The sequence below is a fragment of the Callithrix jacchus genome, chromosome 11, assembly GCF_049354715.1.
Source record: "Callithrix jacchus isolate 240 chromosome 11, calJac240_pri, whole genome shotgun sequence".
In the NCBI taxonomy this organism is placed as follows: Eukaryota; Metazoa; Chordata; class Mammalia; order Primates; family Cebidae; genus Callithrix; species Callithrix jacchus.
The window spans coordinates 10,515,741-10,540,097 of record NC_133512.1 but is presented as its reverse complement, the minus strand read 5'-3'; the positions used below and the strand labels follow the sequence as shown (position 1 = coordinate 10,540,097).

The following is a 24,357-nucleotide window of genomic DNA, read 5'->3' as shown; positions in this document are numbered from 1 at the left end:
ATTGAGAAATAAAATTTAAAATGAGGTCAGGAGTCCAGTAGATACAAGAATAGAGCACAAAACCAAGTAAGGAGAAGCACTAAAGTAACACGTCTTACTCCATTATTACTTATTACGGAATTCCTAAAAGTGGGTTGTTGTAAAGTAAAGGAATTTATTTCTTAAGTTTTAGAGGCTGAGAAGTCCAAGGTGAAGGAGCTGCATCTTGTGAGGACCTTCTTGCTAATGGGGACTCTCTGCAGAGTCCAGAGGCTGAGAGGGCTGAGCACATTAGCTCAGGTCTCTCTTCCACTTATAAAGCAGTCAGTCCCACTGCAGTGATGACTCATTAATTCTTTGATTCTTTAACCTATTAATCTAATTATCCACGGATGGATTACTCCTTCTGACCCAATCACCTCTTATTGGGCTCCTCTCTTAATACTGCCACATTAGGAATTAAGTTTCAGCATGAGTTTTAGAGGAAACAAATATTCAAACCAATAGGGACAAAGTCGAAGTGGAGAGTAAGTGATGGGAAAAGAACGTGGTATTTGGATTCCTAATACCAGCCCCAAAGAGTCTCCCTACTTTCTTTGAGATCTGGTTGTGAGTCAGCCTCTCTGATTCCCAGTTTTCAAATTGGTAGAATAAATTTTAAAACCTCCTTTTCAGAATTGCAGAAAAATAAAACTAGGAGAATAAATATTTTCTTCTCTCTAATAAGCCAATACAATCATATAAAGACAGAGGGTTTTTCTCTCTAGTCCACCATGTGGTCCTAGAACATTTCAAAGAACACGCTGGGCTCTCAACAACAAAAACCAGCTATTAATCACCCTGAGAAGCATATTGATAGAAGTACCTGGAAACACAGAGATATCACTCCGTGTTTATCAGTGCTGAACATTCTGTGTTAACTTATCATTAATTTCTTCAGTTCTTTTTCCCCTAGTAGGTTGTGGGTTATTTGAGGCCAGGGACTTCATCCCAGCTGCCTAGCATGAAAGATCCTTTCCCACAGGCAATGCTCCTTAAAGAAATGGTAAATGATTTAAGGAAATTCACTGAATGGCCCTTGTATGAGACTGAGGAGAGATAGCATGAATAAAGTTTTGAGGCAGAACAATACAAGTAGACACAAAAGTTAGGGTTACATTTCCTTTGCTTTTTGAGGTGGAGTCTCAGTCTGTCACCTAGGCTGGAGTGCAGCGGCACCACTTGGCTCACAACAACCTCTGCCTCCAGGGTTCAAGTGATTCTCCTGCCTCACTTGTAGCTGGGATTACAGGTGTGCACCACCACACTCAGCTAATTTTTGTATTTTTAATAGAGACAGGGTTTCACCATGTTGTCCAGGCTGGTCTTGAACTCCTGTCCTCAAGTGATGTGCCCGCCTCAGCCTCCCAAAGTGCTGGGATTACAGGCGTGAGCCATCATGCCAGGCCACAATTGCATTTTCCATGCCCAGGATACCACGGAAGGAATGGGAAGTATCTATGCTCTGTCTCTATCTGAATCATAAAGGATGAGTATGCGTTAGCAAGATATGTAAAGGAATCAGGGCAGACGTTCACATGGAAACGTGAACAAACACAAGCAGATACAGCGTGTGGTGCATTTGAAGGGGTGAGGGAGGCCGGGTGTGGCGGCTCAAGCCTGTAATCCCGGCACTTTGGGAGGCTGAGGCAGGTGGATCACGAGATCAAGAGATCTAGACCATCCTGGTCAAAATGGTGAAACCCCGTCTCTACTAAAGATACAAAAAATTAGCTGGGCATGGTGGCGTGTGCCTGTAATCCCAGCTACTCGGGAGGCTGAGGCAGGAGAATTGCCTGAACCCAGGAGGTGGAGGTTGTGGTGAGCCGAGATCGCGCCATTGCACTCCAGCCTGGGTAACAAGAGCAAAACTCCGTCTCAAAAAAAAAGAAGGGTGACGGGAGCAGAGTGTGTGCTCAGGAGTGAGGACTTCAGACTTTATTCCAGGGAAGGGAAAACTATAAATGGGGTTGCAGTAGAGAAGTAGAGTGATATAGTTTTGCCGTGAAAGAAAGATCAACATGGAGTATGAATCAATGAAGGTAAGATAGAGGGGAAACCAGTTAGGATATTACGCAATACTCTTCCTGAGAGGTGATAAGATCCTGAACAAAGCCTGAATAGGGAGAATAAAGATGGGGCTGGTTGGAAAGTTCTCTGAGATGATTCCCTGCGGCAGGGCTGTGTTTATAAGCACAAACATTTGCCAATGACAGTGAAGTAACATATCAAGAGGAAACACTGTCTTAGTTAATTAAAACTATCCCTTTTGAGTAATTGCTATTAGGCTCATTTTAACTGAGATGTAATTTCATGTAGTAAAGGACACCCTTCTTAGTGAACAATTCTATCAATTTCAACTAACATAGCCAAATGTGGCACACTCCTGTAGTTCCAGCTACTTGGAGGCTAAAGCCCAGGCACCTTAAAAAAATTATCTCAAAGTGTTCTATACTCAATTCCTCTCCTCATCCCCAACCCTACCCATCTGTCTTTGGTTCCTAGAGTTTTGTTGCTTCCAGAATGCCGTATAAATGGAATCATAAAGTATGTAACCTTTAAATCTGCCTTCTTTTACTTCTTTTTTAAATTTATTTTTATTATTTTTTAAGTTCTGGGGTACATGTGCAGAACGTGCGAGTTTGTTACATAGGAATACACGTACCACGGTAGTTTGCTGCATCCATCATCCCGTCAACTGCATTAGGTATTTCTCCTAATGCTATCCCTCCCCTATCCCCCCATCCTCTGCTATCCCTACCCTAGTCCCCCAACCCCCGACAGGCCCTGGCGTGTGATGTTCCCCTCCCTGTGTCCATGTTCCTCTTTCACTTCTAATGTATTTGATATGCATTCATATTGCTGCATATGTAAATAGTTTGATGCATTGTATTGCTGAGTGGTATTGCATCATACCAACACACCATCATTTGCTTATCCTTTTACCTGTTCAAAGACATTTGGGTTACTTCCAGTTCGGGGCTATTACGAATAAAGCTGTTATAAATATGTGCATATAGGTTTTTCTGTGAATACAAATTTTCATTTCTCTTGGGTGAAGTGACAGTAAGTATACGTTTAGTATATGCTAAATGTCTGTTTAACTTCGTAAGAAACTGCCAAGCTGTTTTCCAAAGCAGCTACGGCATTTTGCATTTCCGCTAGCAATGAATGAGAGCTCCCGTTGCTCCTGATTCTCACCAGAACTCAGTATTATCAGTGTTTCTAGTTTACGTTTTGCTTTATTTGGGGTTATTTATAGCCTTTCTAATACTGTACAGTAGTATCTCATTGTGGTTTTCATTTGCATTTCTGCAATGCTATGATGCTGAGCATCGTTTCATGTGCTAATTTGCCATTCGTAAAATTGAGTGATACACGTGATATACTTGAGTGAAATGTCTATTTAAACCTTTGCTTATTATTTTAAAATCTGGTTGGTTGTTTCTTTGTTTTCTTGTTATTGAGTTTTGAGTGTTCTTTATGTATTCCAGACCCAAGGCCTATGTCAGATACGTGCTTTGCAATATTTTCTCCCTGTGTACGACTTGTTTTTCATGCTCCTGATAGTCACTTTCAGAAAATGAACGTGTTTAATCTTGATGGAGTTCAATTTTTCTTTCTTTCTTTTATGGTTTGTGTTGTTAGTATCTGAGAAATCTCTGCCTAAGCCAGGGTTACACTTTGTCCTGCATTTTGTGCGGAATGTTCTGTAGTTTTAGGTTCAATATTTATGTTCCATTTTGAGTTAATTTTTGTACATGATGCCTGCTAGCAGGTTTTTAACTACAGCCTAGAAAATGGTGGTTTGTATTCCCAGTCTCAGGAATTTTGCCCGCAAACCAAAGAAGGAAGTTCCTTCTCTCCAAACTTTCTGCAGACAGATCAAAAGCGGAAGAGATAACCTGTGGCTAGATCCCAGATAACCTGCAAAAACACTTAAAAGGATTCTAAAACAGTAGATGACTGGATTTCCTAAACGCTACATTGTTTATCTAGAGTAAATAATCAGTGAGTCTAGCTTTATCGTTATAGCTTGGTTTTTAGGATTTCTGTCAAAACGTCCTAGTGTAAGACTAAACTTCAGATGACTCTCGAGCTTCTGTTTTTTTAACCTCCAACTTCGGAGTTACACTCTAGTGGCAAGTTTATTGTTTATATGTCCCCTATGCTATTCCCTGATACATTTTTGGTAATTAAATTAAAGGCCTGACATTCCCCACAAAAATCTACTGTGGTTTGCTCCTCTGACCCCAAGTTCTTAGCCCTGGTGATACATTAATGAAGAGGGTTGTGGGTCAGTTTTATTACCAACGTGGCTTCTATTTGGATAAATAATTCTTACCAGTTAAGCTAGATAGCAAAGCAGATAGCAGTGATGGATTTTGTGGGCATGGTCAGCATAATAGCTGAGGTGTGTTTTGGTTGCTGCTGTTGTTGCTGTTTTTATAAGATATAACTAAGTGCTCCTGATGAGTGGAGGTAACATTTGAACCTTGGGCTAAAGCAGTATGTTTTGTATTTGGACCAGTATTTACAGTGAGAGACTCTAGAACATGTGGCTGAATTTATTGGACCGAGAATTGCAAAGACTTTTAATTGCTATTTCCATTAGCAGAGTTAGACTACGGGCAGGTCACAAGGTTCTAGTCTATAAGGGATAGAAAAACACCACTGTGACCTCAAACCAGACTGGAAGTAGGAGGAAATAAAGGATGCCTCATTTCATAGAGTTTTTCTCATGCAGAAAACTATATGTGAACGGAAGAATTTTTATGGGCCACTTAAAGGATGTATGGGGCCAAATCTACTAGAATAAAAAAAGAAGGTGGTTCAGGGATGACAGTTTATAAACTGAGAGGCAGACAGGTCATCTTGTTTCCTGGGAGGGGCTTGCACAGGAGACCCCGGATCTTTCTCAGGACTTGTTCGCAGTCACTCTCAGCCTCTTCCCTCAATGGAAGTCCAGTATCTCTTTTTAAGACATCATATTAAGGCCCCCCCCCACCAGATTATTAGCCTACCTGGAGGTTCACATATCTCTGGCTTTGCCTTGACCTAGAAATAGTGCATGACTTTGCTGACACCTTAATTCAGATAGTCACAGAACTCTGAGATTTAGTAAAGACAGCTAATATGGCATTCAAATTCAGTGTTCAAGCAGAGCTTGAGCAGAGCTTCAGCCTTTCAGACACTGGTTATGAGAAATGTTGCATTTGGTATTAACGAATGAGGTTGGCTGGTTGGTAGGTTGGCTGGTTGATAAGCTGGCGGGTTGTTTAGCTGGTTGGTTGATTCAGGGACTGTGTTGTGGTTGGGGAAGGGGGAGAGGATCTCTTTCTAACCACCCAACAGTGATTGTCTTTAAAAGGTAGCTGTGGATGGATGCCTTTATGAGAACTGTTGGAGTCTGCACCTTGATCTAAGAAACTAATCAGAATGAAGGAGTGGGAGCTCCTTACATTCTCCTGACGTATAAACTGTGATGGAAAAACTCTTCACCTTCCCGAGTTCTGGGAATGCAGGTAGGAAGTTGTCATTACCTTAGTTGACAGAAGGGGAAACACTGCAGGCCTGTGCTTTAGGAAACATCTCCTGAGACCCCTGCTGAATCCCTGCCCACATCAAATGTCCCCCAAAAGCCCAGAGGGAGTGAAGAGCTAACCTGCTTTTCCTCGCCACCCCTACCCCAGTAGCCCTGAATTAAATGATTCTGTGAATTAAATGGCTGAAAAGGGAAGTCAAGAGGGCCGGTGAGTGGGATCTGCATAGATCTGCCTGGGACACATATTTATTGCAACAGTTTTCAGTATTGGCTTCAGGACTTGAGGTGCATATTAGCTTTAAATCTCCATTCTACAGTATTTCCTTAGCATTGTGGCAGAAAATTTGAGATGTTTCCTTTTGTTCTTGCTTGGGGGAAAATCCTGAGAAAGTACAGGAAATATACATGACAGAGTTTAAGGATGACTATGACCCAAGCCATTTGGTAAGGGTGTAATTGTTCTTAGAACCCGAAGCCAGCTTACATTTGTTGTCCGTATTTCTGCCAATTCTGTGAGGAAATGAAAACCACGTACTCATATTGTATTTAAATGAATCATTCTCATGACGAGAATCTGAAAGTGCTGCCAACCACTGGGCATCTGAACCTCCGTGGGCTGCCAAGGAGTACAGTGACTGCAGCCCTTGGTGTGGACTTCAGCAAATAACATGTTCCCTGGATGCTTCTTTGGCCTCAGTTGTAAAGTGGTGGCACCAACATTTGCTACTGTTGCCCACCACTGCCCCTACACACACACCCAAAGCAGGCTCTGAAGATAGACAGCATGTTGTGAAGTCACTGGGGATGAAAGGTACTAAAACAACATACAGGGACTTTTGCGAACCAACCTCCCACCCTGCAGATTCTACAAGATGAAAAAGGAGCACCCAATATTATTAAATAATACTGTCCTGGACAGGAGCCAGGGCACCCAAGACTCTTTCTCTCTAGCACCATTTAAATGCATGAGAATCAAAAGAAGGCAATTTCCCAGCTATAGTCAGCCCTTCATTACAAGCCAGCTCTGGGGGTAATTAGCCTCTTCTTGTTACCTGCCCTGCATCCTCCCTACCTTACATCTTTGCTATGACTTATTCTCCAGGAACCACAATGCTTCTACCAGTTCCTCCCTCATCCTGAGAGACCTCTACACTTTGGATTCCTCTGCTTGTGATAACAGCTATATTTACTTTGGTCTTTTTCAACGAGTCCTCCAAGTGTCGATTGTTGAAGGATAGCCTTCTGTGGCTAAGCACACATGCTAATAGACATAAATCTGTAAGCAGTTTTGGGAAGTGATTGGGAAGAAAAAGATACTTCATTTGTTGCAGAGACGATGAGGCAGAAGATAGAGAGGCCTGGCAGGAAAGCTATCCAGCCAGCTGCTCAGAGAGCCTCATAATGCCAGCCCCTTAATGGGGTTCACATATCCCAAGAGCTGACCACAGCAAATGAAGACTACAAAGTTAATTATCTGTTTTCCACTGCTCAAGGTAAGTAACTCAAAGTAACCAAACTCATAAAAAATGGTTACAAAATCAGAATTTCTGCTCACTCTTTTACTAAGGTAAAAGGGAGCATCCAACTAGACCCACATGTTTCCATCTGCTATCAGAACATGTTACTCTCTTAGGAGAAATCTTCCCAGGAAGACAAATGAGAAATGAATGTTAATGCAGTGCCTCTCGGAAGTGTGTCCTCACATGGGCAGCGTCAGTAGCTTGGGGAAGCTTGTTAGGTTCTCTGCGGATATAGCCCAAGAATCAATGCAAACCCTCCCAGGGATCCATATGCCTGCTGAAGAATCCTCTGATTTAATGGGCATGAAACTTGCACAAGAAGAGTTGCACAGAAAATCCATTTATCCAACAAGCATTAGTGAGTCCCTCCTCTGTGGGAATGCAGAAATTCAAAGAAAAATCATTTTCCTAAAGACAAAAAGTCCTCTCCCTAGGAGAAAAGTGTAGAGATTTAAAATGCAACAGAGGGTGGTATGATAGAACGATGTACAGGCTTCTGCTGAACACGAGGGAAGGAACTCCAGACTAGATTAAGAGAACATAAAAAAAAGAAAGAAAAACAAAAGCCTTTCTGTGGTAGGTAGGGATGGGTTGATATCTGAAAGACTTTTAGTGGAAGAATATAAATTAGATAGATAAAATGAGAAAAGTGTTTATAATTTTAAAAATACAGGAACAACTTAAGTACCCAACAATAGAGACCAAGTTCAGTCATTCAAGTTGAAATGTACAAGCTTTTTCTTTTTTTGGCTGTGGACAAACCTTCCTGTCTTTAAACAAAATATGACATAGGCGCATTATATGTAAAGCAGCTGAAAGCAAAATTGTACTTCCTGAACTGAAAGGGAGGAGTCCTCCGCTGCTTCCCCCATCTCTCAAGGCACCTTCTGCAGGATCCCTGGTCAACCTGAGATTGGGTGGCAATGCAAAAACACTGGCTGTAAATGAAAATAGAACACTTCGGAAAAGTCTCCAGGGTGTGCTAAGTGAAAGGAGCAGATTACTACCTGGGCAGCCTCTTTCCAAGGTCATCTTGTCCGGATGTGTGTACATCCCCAGACCCAGTGGGTGCACAAAAGGCAGGTGTTTGGGGTTTGAGGGGCAGGCATGCATGGTGGGGGGGCGGGTAGTTGCACAGGCATTCACCAAGTCCCTCTGGAAAACAAAGGAGGCAGGCCGGGGGCTGGATTGGGCCACAGCCGTTCTCACTTTACTGCCCTACTCCATGATGGAAGTCACAAGAGCCCAAGAATTCTGTTTTTGACTTTAGGCTTCCAGATTGCTTAGAAGGTTACCATGCCAGGGTAGGTGGACAAAACATATTTTTTTCAACGGTTTGTTAGCTTGACTTTTGACTTTTGAATATTGAGATCTGTGGTGCGTGAGAAGAAGAAAATGAAAAGGTATCTTTTGACTATTGCATTGACTCTTTGTTGCTTGAAGAAGAAATCTTGTCTTTTTATAGCCACACCCACCCCCTCCTTTATTCTCCACCACTCTATCCAGTTTCTAATCCCTGGCAAGGACTAATCAATTCTCCATCTCTGTTTTTTTTTGTTGTTGTTATTGTTTTCATTTCAATAATGTTACATAAATGAAATCCTAGAGTACGTTACTTTGAAGGATTGACTTTTTCCATTGAGCATAATTCTCTGGAGATTTATTGAAATTGCTGGATACAGTTTCTTTCTTTTTGTGGTTGATATCCCATGCTATGAATGGACCACCATTTAAGCATTCATAGTTTGGAGGACATCTGGCTATTTTCAGTTTGGAGAGCTTACAAATAATTATTTGGGGGTCTTACAAATAATGCTGCTAGGAACATCCATGTACAGGTTTCAGGTGAACATAAGTTTTTATTTTCCTGGGACACATGCCAAAAATCCAATTGCCGGGTCATACAGCAATGCATGTTTAGTTTTATAAGAAACTGTGGCTCAAGCCTGTAATCCCAGCACTTTGGGAGGCCGAGGCTGGTGGATCACGAGGTCAACAGATAGAGACCATCCTGGTCAACAAGGTGAAACCCCGTCTCTACTAAAAATACAAAAAATTAGCTGGGCATGGTGGCACGTGCCTGTAATCCCAGCTACTCGGGAGGCTGAGGCGGGAGAATTGCCTGAACCCAGGAGGCGGAGGTTGCAGTGAGCCGAGATCGTGCCATTGCACTCCAGCCTGGGTAACAAGAGCGAAACTCCGTCTCAAAAAAGAAAAATAAACTGTGAAACTTTTCCAGAGTGGTTGTACCATTTAACTCAAGCAATTTCAAAAAGAAAGATATGAATTTGTACTTTGTGGGCTCTTACTTATCTCAAAATATCTCTCTTGCCTTCATACATATGATAAACTGGCTAGGAAAATTACTCATTTCACATTACTTTTTGTCAAAATTCTGTAGACTTTCTTCCAACATTTTCTGATAGTCTATGCTTCAGAAAAATCTATTTCTAGCTTAATTTTTGTTCCTTTGCAGGCAACCAGTTTGTCTTGTTTGATATTTATGATACTTTCTTTCCTTTGCTTTTAAAATCACGGAGTATATTTAAAAAAAAAAAAGTTGGCCTTTGTTTTAGCTCCGAAAAAAATAACAAATCCTAAACTATGTTTTCGATCATTGATTCTGTTGTTCTGGGCTCTACCGTTCTCAGCCACATTTATTACCTACCCGCTCATCACTGTCTTACATTTGTTCTTTCTTTTTGCATTTCTTGAGAGCATCTCAAGCTTCTCCCTTGCGTCAGTGATTTGCTTTTCCACAGTGTCAGCTCAGCTTTGGAGCCCCTTCATCTGGATTTAAATTCTGCCACTCAATTTTAATGCCATTTCAAACTCTCCACATCTCACGTAACTTTCATTTCACATCATCCTGTTGTCTCAACCTCAGAATAGCCTCACTACATCTCTCTGAACCTACTTCAAGATATCAAAACTTCTCACATTTACTTGAAATCACAGAGGATGCTTCTTTTTAAACTAGTTCTTACAGTATATAATTTTTTTTACCATGAAGAGATTGCTGTCATTTAATTAGATTTGCCATAAAAAGCAATAACCTTTGCTAACCACACTGCCCTCCTCCTCCACTCAACCCCATCTCCCTTTACATGCACACAGCACAGGAACCCAAAGGCCCTCCTCCCCACAGTCCTCCCCACTGACATTACGGGAAGAAATGCCACTAAATGGACATTTAGTTCCTCCATATAGCATGGAACAGGTGAATAAAAATATCTTTATGAAGAATTTTGCTGTGCTATTATTATCTTAGGGTTGAATCAGGGCCGAGACAGAGGCAGAGGCAGGTGAGGTCTGGGGATCTCTTAGAGATCAGAATTTGTCTGAGAGACACAGAGCCTACAGTTCACCCAGAAAGGCGGCTATATCTAAGAGGACAGGGGCTAGAATTGGTGAGTCTGAAAGTTTTTTCAAGTGCATGCGTGAGGGTAAGGGTAGCTATAAAACCATTCTCCTTCCTCCCCCTACACCTTCTCTAGCTCCCAGATAGAAGGGCAGGAGGCCCTGAGCAGGGAACAGTCACAATTCCCCCAAGTTTCATCTGATTCCCACAGAGCTTCCAGCAGACAATGAGTTGGGCATATGCCTTGGTGCTGCCTGACCCTTTCCCCAGCTCAGGGATTCTTCTCTCCACCTGTGAGCACCAGGGCCTGCAGGATGTCAGACAGTGATACAATTCCCTTGACCACATCATTTTCATCCACCACTACAAGTCGGTGAACCTCTGCTTCCACTAGCCTGTCGATGATGGTCTCCAGAGTCTCATGCAGGTAGCACTTGAGAACACCCTCAAAGTAGTGTGACCGACGTTGCAGGGCTTCAGTCACAGACACGTCTAGGTTGTTGTAGGTCTTTTCTGCTGCCAGATTGATCACATCAAACTTGGAGTAGATGTCCACCACACGCCCCTTCTCATCCACCACTGGCAGAGCTGAGACTCAATGCTGTACAAAAATGCCCAGAGCCACACAGACGGGGGTAGTAGTGCGAACCATAGCAATATTGGCATAGGTGCCAATCTGTAGCTCTTCCAGAGACTTGGACATGAACTCTGGCTTGGGAAATTCAGTGATAAACAATTTGAGGAACTTCAGAATGCGCTTGTGGGTGAGGATGTACAAAGTATTGCCCGATTCTGGGTCAATAACTGGCAGCCTGTGGATCTTGTTCCGAATTAATGAAGAGACAGCATCGAACAAGCTGGCATTAGGAGAAATGCAGACAAGCGGTTTAAAGGAGTCCTGGAGGTACACCTCTCTCCAATTTCCATCTTGTGTTCTTCTAGCCCATAGATCTGTACCAAGGCTGATTTATAGTAGCGGTGCAGAATATTGATGAAATCAGTGATGGTCAGCATACCCACACAACTTTGCTTCTTACTATCCCATAAAGGGGCAGCTTGTACACCGTTAGTAACCAAAGCAAAGAAAGCTTTCTTCACCTGCAGGGATGTATCAAATACAACCAATGTGGAGCTTGTGGGAATCAGGTGATAGCAGCGATGAGACTTCATGAAGGAAGTATACACGCTCTTGTTGGATTCTGGGGTCTCTTGAGGATGCTCATTTTCCACAGCTGGGGAGCTATCTGAAGAAATGACCATCTCCATTGCAAGAGCTACAGTACATAATTTTTAAAAAACAAGGTTTTCCCTAAGTTTTCAAAGAGATATTTTCTTCTCTTGTGCTGCAGTATTTTAATTTTTTTTAATTGAGGAAAAATTTACATAACATAAAATTCACAATTTTAACCTGTCATAGGTATATAAGTCACTGGCTTTTAGTATATTTACACTGTGGTGCAATCACTAGGACCACTCTCTAGTTCCAGAACATTTTATCAACCCAAAAGGAAGCCCTGCACCCAGTAAGCTGTCCCTTCCCTTTCCTGCCTACTACCTTGCCAACTACCAATCTGTGTTCTGTTTCCATGGATTTGCCTTTTCTGAATATTCCATATAAACGCCATCACACAATATGTGGCTTTTTGTGCCTGGCTTCTTTCACTTAGCATAATGTCTTACAGCATTTTTTTTTACTAGTAGGTTTTTCATTTTTTAGAGCAGTTTTAGGTTTACAGCAAAATTGAGTAGAAGGTACAGAGATTTCTCATATGCTTCCTCCTCCCACATATATGCAGCTTCCCCCACCATCATCAACACTCACAAATGCACCAGAGTGATTCATTTGTCACAACTGATGAACCTACACTGACACATGATCGCTCAAAGTCCATAGCTTTCATTAGGGTTCACACTTGGTGTTATATTTTCTCTGGGTTTGAACAAGTTCATAATAGCAAGTCTCCGCCATCAGTATTATACAAAGTGTTTCATTGTCCTAAAAATCCTCTGTTCCATCTTACTGATGTATTTTTTAACGTTAATTTCTTGGTGTGATCATTATTCTCAATCACATAGATGAACCTGGCCATTACATTTGTCAAGAGAGTACGGCTGAGTTGCATCGCAGGTATTTTCTTGGTAGTGGAAAAAGCCCCTTCTCCACTCTACAGCTGTGGAGTGCATAGAAGTGGCAAGATCTTATTCCAGTCCCCAGTGCTCGTGGCCTTCGTCCCAGTGCAGTTGTCTGGATGAGACTTTCACTTCTCCCTCTCTTCTCTCACCTCCGATGGCTAACTCAGAAAAGCGGTTGACCAGTTTAAATACGTGTTTGGTAATAATAACTTTGAAAATAGGCTTCTTTTGAAAAGCTAAGGAGCAAAAGAGATGTTTTTGAAATAACAAGAGTTCTGTGTTTGAGAGAGTTTGTGTAACTGGAAGGCAGAACGGCACTGTGCTTGAGAACTGAGGTTCAGGAGCCTGAGGACCTGCCTTGTATTCTACTCTGCCACTTGCAGAAAGGCCACAGGCACATTTCATAACTGCTCTGTACTTAGTAAAGGAAAATAATTCCTGTCACTGCCATCTGGGGAATTCAATGAGTGAATACTCATTCGCAATGAGTATTACTTCATCCTCCTTTGTAATGGGTATTAAATGAATGAATACTCATTGGTTAATACTCTTTGCTGCTAATGTGGCTTGTAGAACTACCTGGATTGTAGAAAAAATAATAGAATGATAATTTATATTAGAAATATTAGTTGATAATTGTTCAATTAAAGCATACCTTTTTAATCAAACCATATGACACATCATTGTTCATGTCCCATGTTTTCTAGCAATTCAGAGAGCCCGTGACTCTTCCAGATTTCTTTCATTTCTTCCGTTTCAGCATATGGAAGAAGAGGAAAGCAACTCAGTACCTCTCATTTCTTTCTTCTAAACACAAGGTTTATTCCTGATCTTCTTCCTCTACTCCCAGAAAGAGTCTTGCCCAAGATCAACTCTGCCACTTCAAAATAAGCGCTCTGTACTTTAAGCTGTGATGCCATCATGATCAATGTACCTGAACAAGAAAAATATGTTCTCAGTCAGGGTCTATCTCTGTTTAATCTGGTCCTGACCACCTTCCTGGAGTAGGTAGGAAGCAATTAAATCAATCTTTGAGATGTGGTGCCGGGAACCTTTTAAGTTTCCCAGGTGATTCTACCATGAAACCAAAGAGAAAGACTGTTCTTCTCAATGATCAATTCCTGAAAGTTCCTTCCAGCTCTACTAGTCTATGAATGAAAGTCAATTTTTTATCCTTCTCTTTCTTTTTAACCAGAGTTCTCGACTTCTGTCATTGCAGGGAGGAGCACATTGTAGATGCCTATTTGTTCCAAAATTCTGACATAGCCACATTTGAGCAAGGATCCAGGAATATATTCCTTCAAAGAAAAAAACATTTTCCAGGAAAAAAGTTGAGAATACTTGGAAATTTAAGGAATTATAAAAATATCTTTGTCTTGGGACTCCCAGCAGGCTGGACTGATTCAGATGGTCCCCATTTTAAAGAATGTGAAACGAAAAGATCACGGAGGCCTGGTGTGTTGCATGTTAGGAATGAACCATCCACCTCCCCTCCTAGACAAAAGGCTTCTACTGACTTCAGAAGAGTGACTGATTCTGCCAGAAGCTGTTTCTGCCTATGTGGGGTTTTCAGAGCTAAAAATAGCAAAGATGATAAAAATATTGTATGTAAGTGACGAATACTATACAATGATCACATCCTAGTCAATTATCGTATCCCAACAGTAGCCTGGTGGGCTGACCACCTTGGCTCTGGTTTTATAAGTGGCCAAAAATTTGTCTGTGCCTTAAGTGCTGCCTCTATAGAAGTATTTAATTCAGAAAATTAATACAGGTGATTAAATAGTGTTTACCTTTCACTCCCACAAAATGCAACCATTTGGATACCTGTTATATGGGAAAGATTACTGAACGGAGCACTCTAGAATTGGATCTCACTTTCTTACTGAGCATTTGCTTTTTCCATATTGTATAACCTCTCAGAGACATGGTTTCCTTAATGCTTGGCACCTGAAATGTCAGTATCAGTAATTATATGAATGAATGAATGAACAAATGAATGAATGAATGACTATTAGCTCCCCCCGCCTATTAGGATTTTGGCAGGTACCATTTCAGAAACGATGGTCAAAATGTTTACAAACTGAACAATATCATTAAAAAAAATGTAACGTGTTGTTATTGTTAAAATCAATAATAATAATAATGGTAATCTAAAACTGATTATGTAAGAAAAGAAAAAAAACCTTGTTTGTGCCATCAAAATGCTGCCTCAGAATCCAAGCTGTTGATTCCCTATATTGTATTCATAAAAGAATCACAATTTTTTAAAGCTCTTACTAACACAAAACCCAAACACACTTAAACCATGCTTTTTTGTTGGTTTGTCTTGGTTTGGTTTTTGAGTCAGGGTCAGGCTCTGTCGCTCAGGCTGGAGTTCAGTGGCACGATCACAGCTCACTGCAGCCTCAACCTTCTGGGCTCAAGCAATCTTCCCACCTCAGCCTCCTGAGTAACTGGGACCACAGGCAGTGGCCACCACTCCTGGCTAATTTTGTTGTTGTCATTGTTAGAGGCAGGGTTTCTCCATGTTGCCCGGGCTGGTCTCATACTCCTGTGCTCAAGCAATCCTTCCGCCTCAACCTCCCAAAGTGCTGGGATTGCAGGTTGAAGCCACCACACTTGGCCTAAAATATGCTTTAAAACTTAATAATTTTTTCTAAGATAGTTTTTTATTCACATCAGAAGCATCAGTTTAGAAGGATGGGCAAGGTGACCAGAGAAGTGAGAGGTGAGAATTGATGCACTGACAGTGAGAAAGAGGACTGGGAAAAAACTGTTGAAACTTCTGGACTCAAGGACCAGACTGTGATTATGTAATGCAGATGCAAGTATCCCACTCTTAGAAAACCCTATGGGTATCATTTTATTACAGCGTTTTGCAACTGATATTAATAGTGATGACAAAGACCACATAATTAATATGAGTATACTCTAGTTAAAATGCAAAGAAATGACTAGCACACATCTTTGGACTATCTTCCAATAAAAATGCTTCTTAAAAATTTTGGTGCTTTGAAGAGCAATTCTCAATTTGTGGTCCAGGAATATTACATCATTCTATATTTCATTCCTCACGGGTCAGGTTTTCTCTGCCTTAAAGATTGGTACTAACTCCAAGCAATTCCTTTCTGTGTCTTCCCTCCCAAACCGGGGACACATTAGCTAAAGGGTTCTCCAAGCATAGTCCTGGGGAACTGCTAACCTGCTAACCTGCTAACCTGCTAACCTGCTAACCTGCTAACCTGCTAACCTGCTAGAAGACCTCAGAGACATGGAAGTCCATTTGTGAGTTCTTATTGGTGGCTGACTCATAATTCTGCAGAACCTTACCAGTTAGAGAGCTATTTTTATAGCTTCCTAATTGAAATACTCAAGACAACTAAAATTTGATCATTCACAGACTAAAATTAGCAACTTCTTTGAGTTTGTTGAGAATCCCAAATTAGTATCTTTTTTACGTTCAGCTGCCACACAAGTCTCTAACTTTACAAATACCCCACTGTGCATACACATACAGACTGCACACTTTTCATTCGGGGGGAAGATATGCTTTGTTATTAATTTGTCTTTTTGCTATCTTAAGTTCATTGTAATTTTTTAATTACTGTCATTTTTTTGCTTTTTAAAGTATAAATTACTCCTTGACCTGATCATTTGGGTTGTGAGTTGATTGGTTAATCCCACAGCATAGTGAGACAGCTGGATCAGCAATTTTTCTGACATAAAACTTCAAATCACTGGCCTTTACCACACACTTATTTTGCAATTCAAGCATGACTCATTTTCTATTACTAATACGTATATGGAAAATCATCCCACGTTTGGTTTCATACAATGCCTGTGCATTTGCATTGTTTATACTCTGAAGTTAAGTGTAATGACATTACTGGGAGATTTTTTCAAGTTTACAGAACACAATTTCATAATATAAAATCTTGCATAGAAGTTCATAATTTTCACCTATACGGTAAATAATAAGCAATTCATATATGCTTCCACCATGTTTATTTGTGTATTTCATCCTTTGTTCTTTGCTATCCCGAAGTTATTTTCTACTAAAGAGTAATAAACGAGTTAGGCACAGGGGAGCTTTGGCCCACTTCAGAATGCAAGATTAGGAGTGCAGTGGAAGGGGAGAACAGTCTTTAACCGAAGAAAAAAAGTCAGGGAGCCTTAAAAGGGCAGTTCTCTAAGTTACCAAAAATCATACTGTTCTCCAGAATATATCATTATAATTAAAACAGTGTTATACAGGAAGACCCTTCCAAATTAAGTTTGCCCGTGAGTTCCATAAAGAACCCAAATACGTGTGACTCTGCTCACCCGCAACAGGCATCTCCTGACTCCTCCGACTGGTCATCTCACTATATGCAGAGGAGGATTTATGTCCAGATCATTTTAATCAGACTGAGGTTCTCTGTTGGCCAAGGAAGTGTGGGAATGTTCACTCCCCAGAATGCTGTGCACGGCTTCCTCCTCGCCTCGGAGGCAGATTCTAGCTCCTGGCCTCTGTGTTCTAGACTGAGTCACCGGCATCCTCTCAGGCATCCTTGCTCCCTCTTGCTGCTTTTAGTTGCAGTGCACTGCTTTCTGCCTCATGCTTCATTCGCAGCTTTGCCTCTTTATCTTTGTCATTATTAACAAAGCAAAACACCTTTCTCTTCGATTCATAACCTTAACTTGGGCCTGTATGCTACCTTGAAGATCTTCCCTGGACAGTCCACTTAGCGGGTGCTTTAATCCACTTTTTAACACCTGCAGCAACAGATCTGTTTCACAGGTGAGGGGCATTGCTTCTAGCAGGGCTCTGGTAGAGCCACCAGTCCTGGGGCCAATTCTCTGACATACGAATCAGTATCACCACGTAAACAAAGGCCTGTCCTGTTAACTACCTTCCTGGACACAATGTACTCAGCACTAGTTGGTTCTCATTCTGACTGAGTATCAGGAAACAATGCAGAAGCCTGTGGCAGGGAAGGGCACCCACAGAGTAAAGTGATGGCCCCAGCTTCTCTGGTTGAGTCAAATCCTGGCTCTGAGTCAGGGGTCATAGAGTGGAGAAGAGATGAAATGTCTGGTGTCCTTATTTCCATCATTTTACGAGGCAGAATGTTGTGTCTTAAGGTGATGGGTGGGCAAGCTTTCTCCAGTGCATCTCCACGAATCTTACGGTTTGTGAAAATTCCTCAAAGATTCTGTCAGCTAGTGTTTTTTTGAGAACTATTTGTGTTTCTGCATCAAGTTTAATGAGAAGTTATAAAAGGTCATGAGTTTTTTAAAGTACATTTAACAAACTATTTAAATTGAAAACAGGGACCTCTAATTTTAAAAGAAATTTTTGAGACTCTTCTCCCACAGTCACCAGAAAAAAAAAAATTAAGGCAGCTCTGAAAACCAGGCTCACAGGTAACATTTTGGAAAGTTCTTGGAGGTATTCCTAAAAATTACTACCAAGCATATTTAGTTGCAGCTGGACTGAAATGCAGAACAGGCTTGTACATGCTTTGCCCTTCAAAATATAAGATTTCCCTTCACAAAGTAGGTAGAACAAACATTCAAACTTCCCTCACTGTCTACTTTTAGCCTGGGCATATGTGTTCTACAACTGATGGGAAAGAAAGAAAAAGGAAACATGTATGGCCATTACTGCCGAGGCACTGATTTCTGATGCACCTATTTATCCTCATCAGATCCGTTCAGTGCTCCACGAGTTATCATCATTCCATTTTTACCTTTGTACAGAGGTTCCAGCTCAATGGAGAAGCAGATCTGTTTTATGGGCAGAGCCTCCTGCCCACTCCTAAGGGGCACTGCTTCCTTCGATTCAGTGCTGATACTAAGCTGAAGAGCAACCCAGCCCTACAGTCAATTCTCTGACAATATGAATCACAGGCATCAGTAAAAACCCAGCCTGTTAAGTGAGCTCTTTGCATCTGTGTTCTATGCCTAAGTAAGAAGCAGAAGGGAATACATTTTATCCATGGCTAGATAGTTCCTTTCACATAAAATGCTATGGGTAGGAGCCAAAATAGAAAGAGTCCTGGGAGGGTAGAACCCTGGCTGGGAGCTTTCCCTGGGTCTATCTGTTGAACTGAGTCTGTACTTATACAAAATGTAAGTGTTTCCCTAATTTTGAGAGCACTAGGCAGAGAACAGGTGAATATTCCAATTAAATCCAGAAAAATTGAACAAGATGAATAACAGAAAAGGGAAATAATTGAGTGCATTGACCTGCTCTACTGCCTTCCATCTGAGAAAAGTCTTCATGGACCCAAGTACAGGTGCACAGGACCAAGGGTTGGGGGGTGTCTCACTACACCTAAGGATAATTCAAGAGAAAACAACCACAATAATGGTACAGTATCTATGGTGGAAATACAGCACCACAAGGAAAAAGTATTATCTGGAAGTTTTGGAGGCACAGTTCACCTCTGGTAATTATTTTTGACAAGACACATGAGAACATTTCAAAAAAGGGCTGATTGGTGTTCCCAGCAGGACACAGAAATTTAAAGCTCCTGGGAAAAGGAGAACAAACTTCTGTAAAAAAAAATCAGAGATGAAGAGACATAAAACCAACAGCTTGAGAAGCAGAAAGGTAAATTGATAATAAAACAATACTATTGCTTTATTTTTGTGTATGTATGCCTATACATATACGCATAATATATATGTGTAACGCATAAAAATAGAACGATGTAAGTTAAAATGCTAATGGTCATATTAAGGTTCATTTTAATTGGATCCTTCACAATTTTCAGCATTATTTATGTTCTCTAAGGTAAGCATTTTTATAAATAGAAAAAATAAAAGTGATGAACAATAATGCTGTTTTAATTATAAAGACAATATAATAATGTAACAGAAAAATTTAAAAATAGGAAAAATGTATAACTCAGTGACCCTGGTACCATTTTGTGAACACTCTCCCTTCTTCTTTTATATTAATATTTTATACGTTTTCATAATGCTATACATAAATTTTGTTTTTTATGTTTTCCATTTATGTTATTTAAGGATTTCTATTAATTTTATTTTGCTGCATACCCTTTATAAGTGTTTATGTCACAGCAGCACGACATTCCACCAAGAAGCTATATAATAATGTGTTTAATGATTCTCTTATTGATAAACATTTAACAGACTTTCAGGCTTTTGAATTATGAATGATGAAAAATAAACACCTTTGCATAAACAGTCTTTTAATCCTTTTAGAATAGTTGCTTAATTGATGTTCCCGGCAATAATTGTTATTCTTATTTAATCCCAACAATAATTCTTCTAAATTAAGTTTTATTATCATTTTCATCATTTTACAAAAGAGGGAATTCAGCCTTCGAAGGTAAGTATCTTGCCCCAAGCCTCACCATTGATGTGTGGTAGAGCCACGCTCACACCAGGCAGACTGCAAGGTCAGTTCAAACTGCCTTGTTATTTTCCAAAACTGGTTCTCAAAAGATTAACGTTGCTAATAGCCACACCTAAAAGTTCCCACTTTATGGAATCTTTACTGGCAACTAGGTATTTATGTTACATTTTTGATAATTTAACCAGCAAGCGCAAAAATAATATGAAATGTTTGTCCTGATCTCGGCATGCTACACAACGGCATTATTTTCCGTTTTAAATATTAAGATCATTTAAAGTATCATCTAAATATACAGCAATGCCCTCTGAACAATGAGTAACTAGACTCATTCCTACTTATCATATTACAGATTCAGGTAAATAGGATCTATTCAAAACAAAAATCAAAGCAAAGCTGGGCACAGTTGTCCATGCCTATAGTCCCAGTTACTCGGGAGGGTGAGGTGGGAGAATCACTTGAGGCCAGGAGTTCATATGCTGCCTGGGCAACATAGCAAGATCCATTCTCTTAAAGAAATTAAAAATAGGAAAATAAATCAAAGCAAAATGAAAAAACACATAGCTCACCCTTGCCATGTGATGCTCCGCGTTGCCTCAGGACTCTACAGAGTCTCCACCTGCGAGAAGGCTCCCTTGACCTTGGACTTCCCAGCCTCCAGAACTATAATAAATAAATTTCTTTTCCATATATGAGAGAGAGAGCCCAAAAGAATTTAAAACTAAAAATTCTCGCAAGAGTAAAATTAACGTATTAAGAATAATCTGTGTGCCACATGGATACAATGTTGTTGATTTTTTGTATTTTATTGTTTGAGACAGAGTCTGGTTCTGTTGCCCAGGCTGGAGCACAGTGGCATAATCTCAGCTCACTTCAACCTCTGCCTTCTGGGTTCAAGTGATTCTCCTGGCTTAGCCTCCCGAGTAGCTTGGATTACAGACATGGGCCACCATGCCCAGCTAATTTTTGTATTTTTAGTAGAGACGGAGTTTCACTATGTTGGTCAGGCTGGTCTGGAATTCCTGACTTTAAGTGATTCACCCACCTTGGCTTTCCAAAGTGCTGGGATTACAGGCGTGAGCCACTGGACCCGACCTGGATACAATATTTTAAATATTGCACTGAATGAAAAAGCCTCTTCCAAAGGTCCCTGAAATAAAGGACTGTGGATTAAATGGAGAGGAGTTTTGCATCAAGGCCATGACTTAAAACTGAAGGTTTTCACATAATGGTAGCCCTCAGTCTCTGAGATTGCCTTATATAAAAACTGCCTGTGTTCCTGAGGGGAAAAGGAGAGATTATAAATAAGCAATTGCCAAAATGAGTTGTAAGAGAGTAAGGAATAAAGTAACCCCTCTGTATCTATATAACGTCCAGACTGCAAAATACCTATTTACCTTGAAGTGTTCAATTCCTGGCTATAAAACACCATGGCCACCAGAGGACTATACGTCATAAGAATGAGATATTTTACATTTTGGCTTGGGAACACTTCTCAAAATAGGCCCCATTACTGTCACACCTCCCTTCCTACTTGGATGCCTCTCTTCACCCATCAAAGTCCTTCCATGGGATCATGCAGGGAGGAGAGTAGAAGAGGAGCTCAGGGATATACCAAGGAGGCCCTGATTGGGGTGGGCTGAGCACAGGCAGCCCTACCCTCTGCCCCCCTCCACACACACAGACACACACACACCCACACACTCACACACACACACACACAGAGGCCTGTGTCTGAACTACCATGCAAGAGGGTTCGTCAGCCTTCACCCCTCCATGTCATGCGCAGGCACTGCTGAGCTCTGCCTCCCACACCTTCTGACTGTTTGCCAATTCCACATTGGCAATTTGCTTTGGATCCAATTTCTGGTTTCCAGGTTCCTCCTTGAGCTTGATACTTCAGGTCCTCCCATGCTCCCACAACTCCTACTGGCCCTTTTCTCTCATGCAGCAGCCATGGTTACTCAGCCCTATCTATTCCCACGTGGAGCCCTGGCTCAGGGAACCAACTGCTGAGCCTAAAGAAAACCTTAGCTTCTGACTTTCTTAGCTTGCAAGGTCTGATAACTAGGATCCTATGGATGGTAATTCTTAGGCAGAGTAATTAATAGTAAGGTTTAGAAAAGTTTAGAATCTAGAGGCCAATGGAGAACCCAAAGGGACTGAAGAACTCTTTCCCAAAGTTTACCGACACCTATACATTTTTTAGCGCTTACTCTGAAATGAGAACCGTAGTCTCTGCAAAAATTTGAGAAGCACCAAATCACAATAATACGTTATAAGATATAATGGCTTTTACAAAGAGTAGGAAGAGAGCAGAATTATGCCCTAGAGATGAGAGTCCTATCATCAACCTCTGTGCTGCAGTTTTCTTACCTGCATAAATGGTCGTAACAGTAGCAATGTCTACCTGTCTACAGAGTTAGGGGATTAAGTGAGCAAACGCATGCCAAGGGGTTAGAATGGTACCTGGTACCAAGTAAATGCTCAGTCGGTGCTGCCTATATTATTTACATGTGGGGCAGTGGAGTAACGGGGTGATGGTATCAGGGGTGTGGCCAAAGATTGTCACTTACCTAAATATTGTTCAACAATTACTTCATGTGGCTATTCTCAATGGAAACTAAGAGCTTCTACAGGAAACCAACCAAGTAATTTACATTTCTTTTGTACTCACCAGCACACAGCCTCCTACGGGTAAAATCAGCAGAATCTCACCAATATTTCATGAAGCAACTTACTACACGTACTTCTTTGCATACTCTGATTTTCATCCTCCGAGTCATTACAGCCCCACAGATAGAAGGCCAGGATGTTAGTCTTCAAATTGCTGTAGTTGAGTAATTTTTGATTTGCCTTATGCTTTTTCATTTTTTGGTTTTGAAAACAGAAATTCAAATATTGTACTCCTAGATCTTTAAGAGAAAAAAAAGGTAATAAGCAAAACAGAGGCAATAGGCAAGCAAAGAGGACAAACGTCTGTGCTTATTTCGATGTGATTCAATAACAGCCGTGGAGAAGGGTACGTCTGCAGGGGCGCAGCGGCTTCATTGCAGACACAGTAGGTCTCCAGGAGTTCCATTAGTACAAACGCCACCAGGGTCCTTGGAAGAAATGCTAAAGGGAACCGTGGCCCAGACCACTGAATATCTATGTGGGGAGAGAGATTGGGGTTATAGAGCAGTTAGCTCTGAGGAAGTCAGAGCTCACCAGACAAAGAAGAAATCTGTGGTAATGGAAGCTGTCCCGGCAAATGCTGCTGCTGAAGATCACTCAATAATTTTAAAAGCATACTAATAGCATGCACAGCATGCATATTTTGTGCCAGGCTGTGTGCCAGTGTATTGTAAGTGCTATGGCAGAAAGGCATCTTGAAATACAAATGTCTGTACTTTTCTTCTCTTCCTTGTTCAGCTCCCATAGAACCTGAAGGAGAATGAGGACAGTTGAAATCCAGAGAAAAATAAATAGTCAGTGTTCAGTGCTAATTTCCAAAATAAGTTCTTGATCCCAGATCAGAAACAATACTTTTGAAAGCCCAAGTTTTTGATATGCAAGGGGAAGGTTTTTAGGAGAAGAAAAGGCTATTAAGAACCAAAAAGAGAAGGCCTTAGAGGAAGGAGGACAGAACTTCTTTGCCAGGACTAGAAGCTGAAAGGAAGATGGAGGAAGCCCAGACTCCCACGCTCCCCATGTGGACTTCACCCAGACTCCAAGGCTGGGACATTCCCCAGGAGCAGCTGAAGGGGACCTGGGAAAGGGACCAGCTGTGCATGCCAAGACAAGGCCTACAGACCATCAGGATTCAGCAGTCCAGTGAGAGTGGAAGCTGGAGACAGCCATCCACTGAGGGCTGCCAGAGTAGTACTGGGATGGTGGAGAGGAGGGAGTTGCTTTAACAGCCCCTTTGCAGTGGGTGCTACAATGACATAGTTAAGGGAGTGGTGCGCTCCTTCACTAGTGTGTGGCTTTGAGCAAATTACTTAACCAGTGGGTTTTAGAAGCAGAGCTTCTTTGAAGCAGGAACCTTACAGGGGGTTTGTTCTCAGGTAAAATATACACTGAAGGAAGCAGGATAGGATAGGATGGGAGGGGATGGGATGGAATGGGATAGGATAGCACGGGATGGGATGGGATGGGATAAAATAGAATAGAAGGGCAGATACGTGGCTGCAGCTAAAGTTAGCCTTGAGAGACTCCATCATCCACCTGAGAGAATTCCAGAAGTACATGATAAGGGAAATGGCAATGAGGCAGAACTTAGTGGGGGGAAATCGCTTAGAATGTATCAGAATTAAAGACATGAGTCTTCCTAGAATGTTGATGTTTGTGGTAAAAATTAAAAGATAAATACTCAAAATAAAGCATCTATAACTCAACTCTGAAATTAGCAGGGTGAGAAAAGGGAAAA

The 24,357-nt window shown here is 41.2% G+C and overlaps 1 long non-coding RNA gene and 1 pseudogene across 3 annotated transcripts; one reads left to right on the top strand and one right to left on the bottom strand.

The window, feature by feature from the left end:
- Positions 1–1,596: 1,596 nt before the first annotated feature.
- LOC118143611 (uncharacterized) lies at positions 1,597–15,698 on the top strand. Of its 2 annotated transcripts, none has more exons than XR_004727815.3 (4): positions 1,597–2,060; positions 5,374–5,543; positions 6,666–7,056; positions 13,797–15,698. It is a non-coding gene; the product is annotated as an uncharacterized LOC118143611 (long non-coding RNA). The 2 variants fall into 2 exon arrangements; XR_004727814.3 differs by having other exon boundaries at positions 13,338–15,698.
- Positions 10,324–23,204, bottom strand: LOC144578249 (5'-AMP-activated protein kinase subunit gamma-1 pseudogene; annotated as a pseudogene). The gene has a single exon (XR_013523683.1). The product of XR_013523683.1 is annotated as a 5'-AMP-activated protein kinase subunit gamma-1 pseudogene (transcript).
- Positions 23,205–24,357: the final 1,153 nt, after the last annotated feature.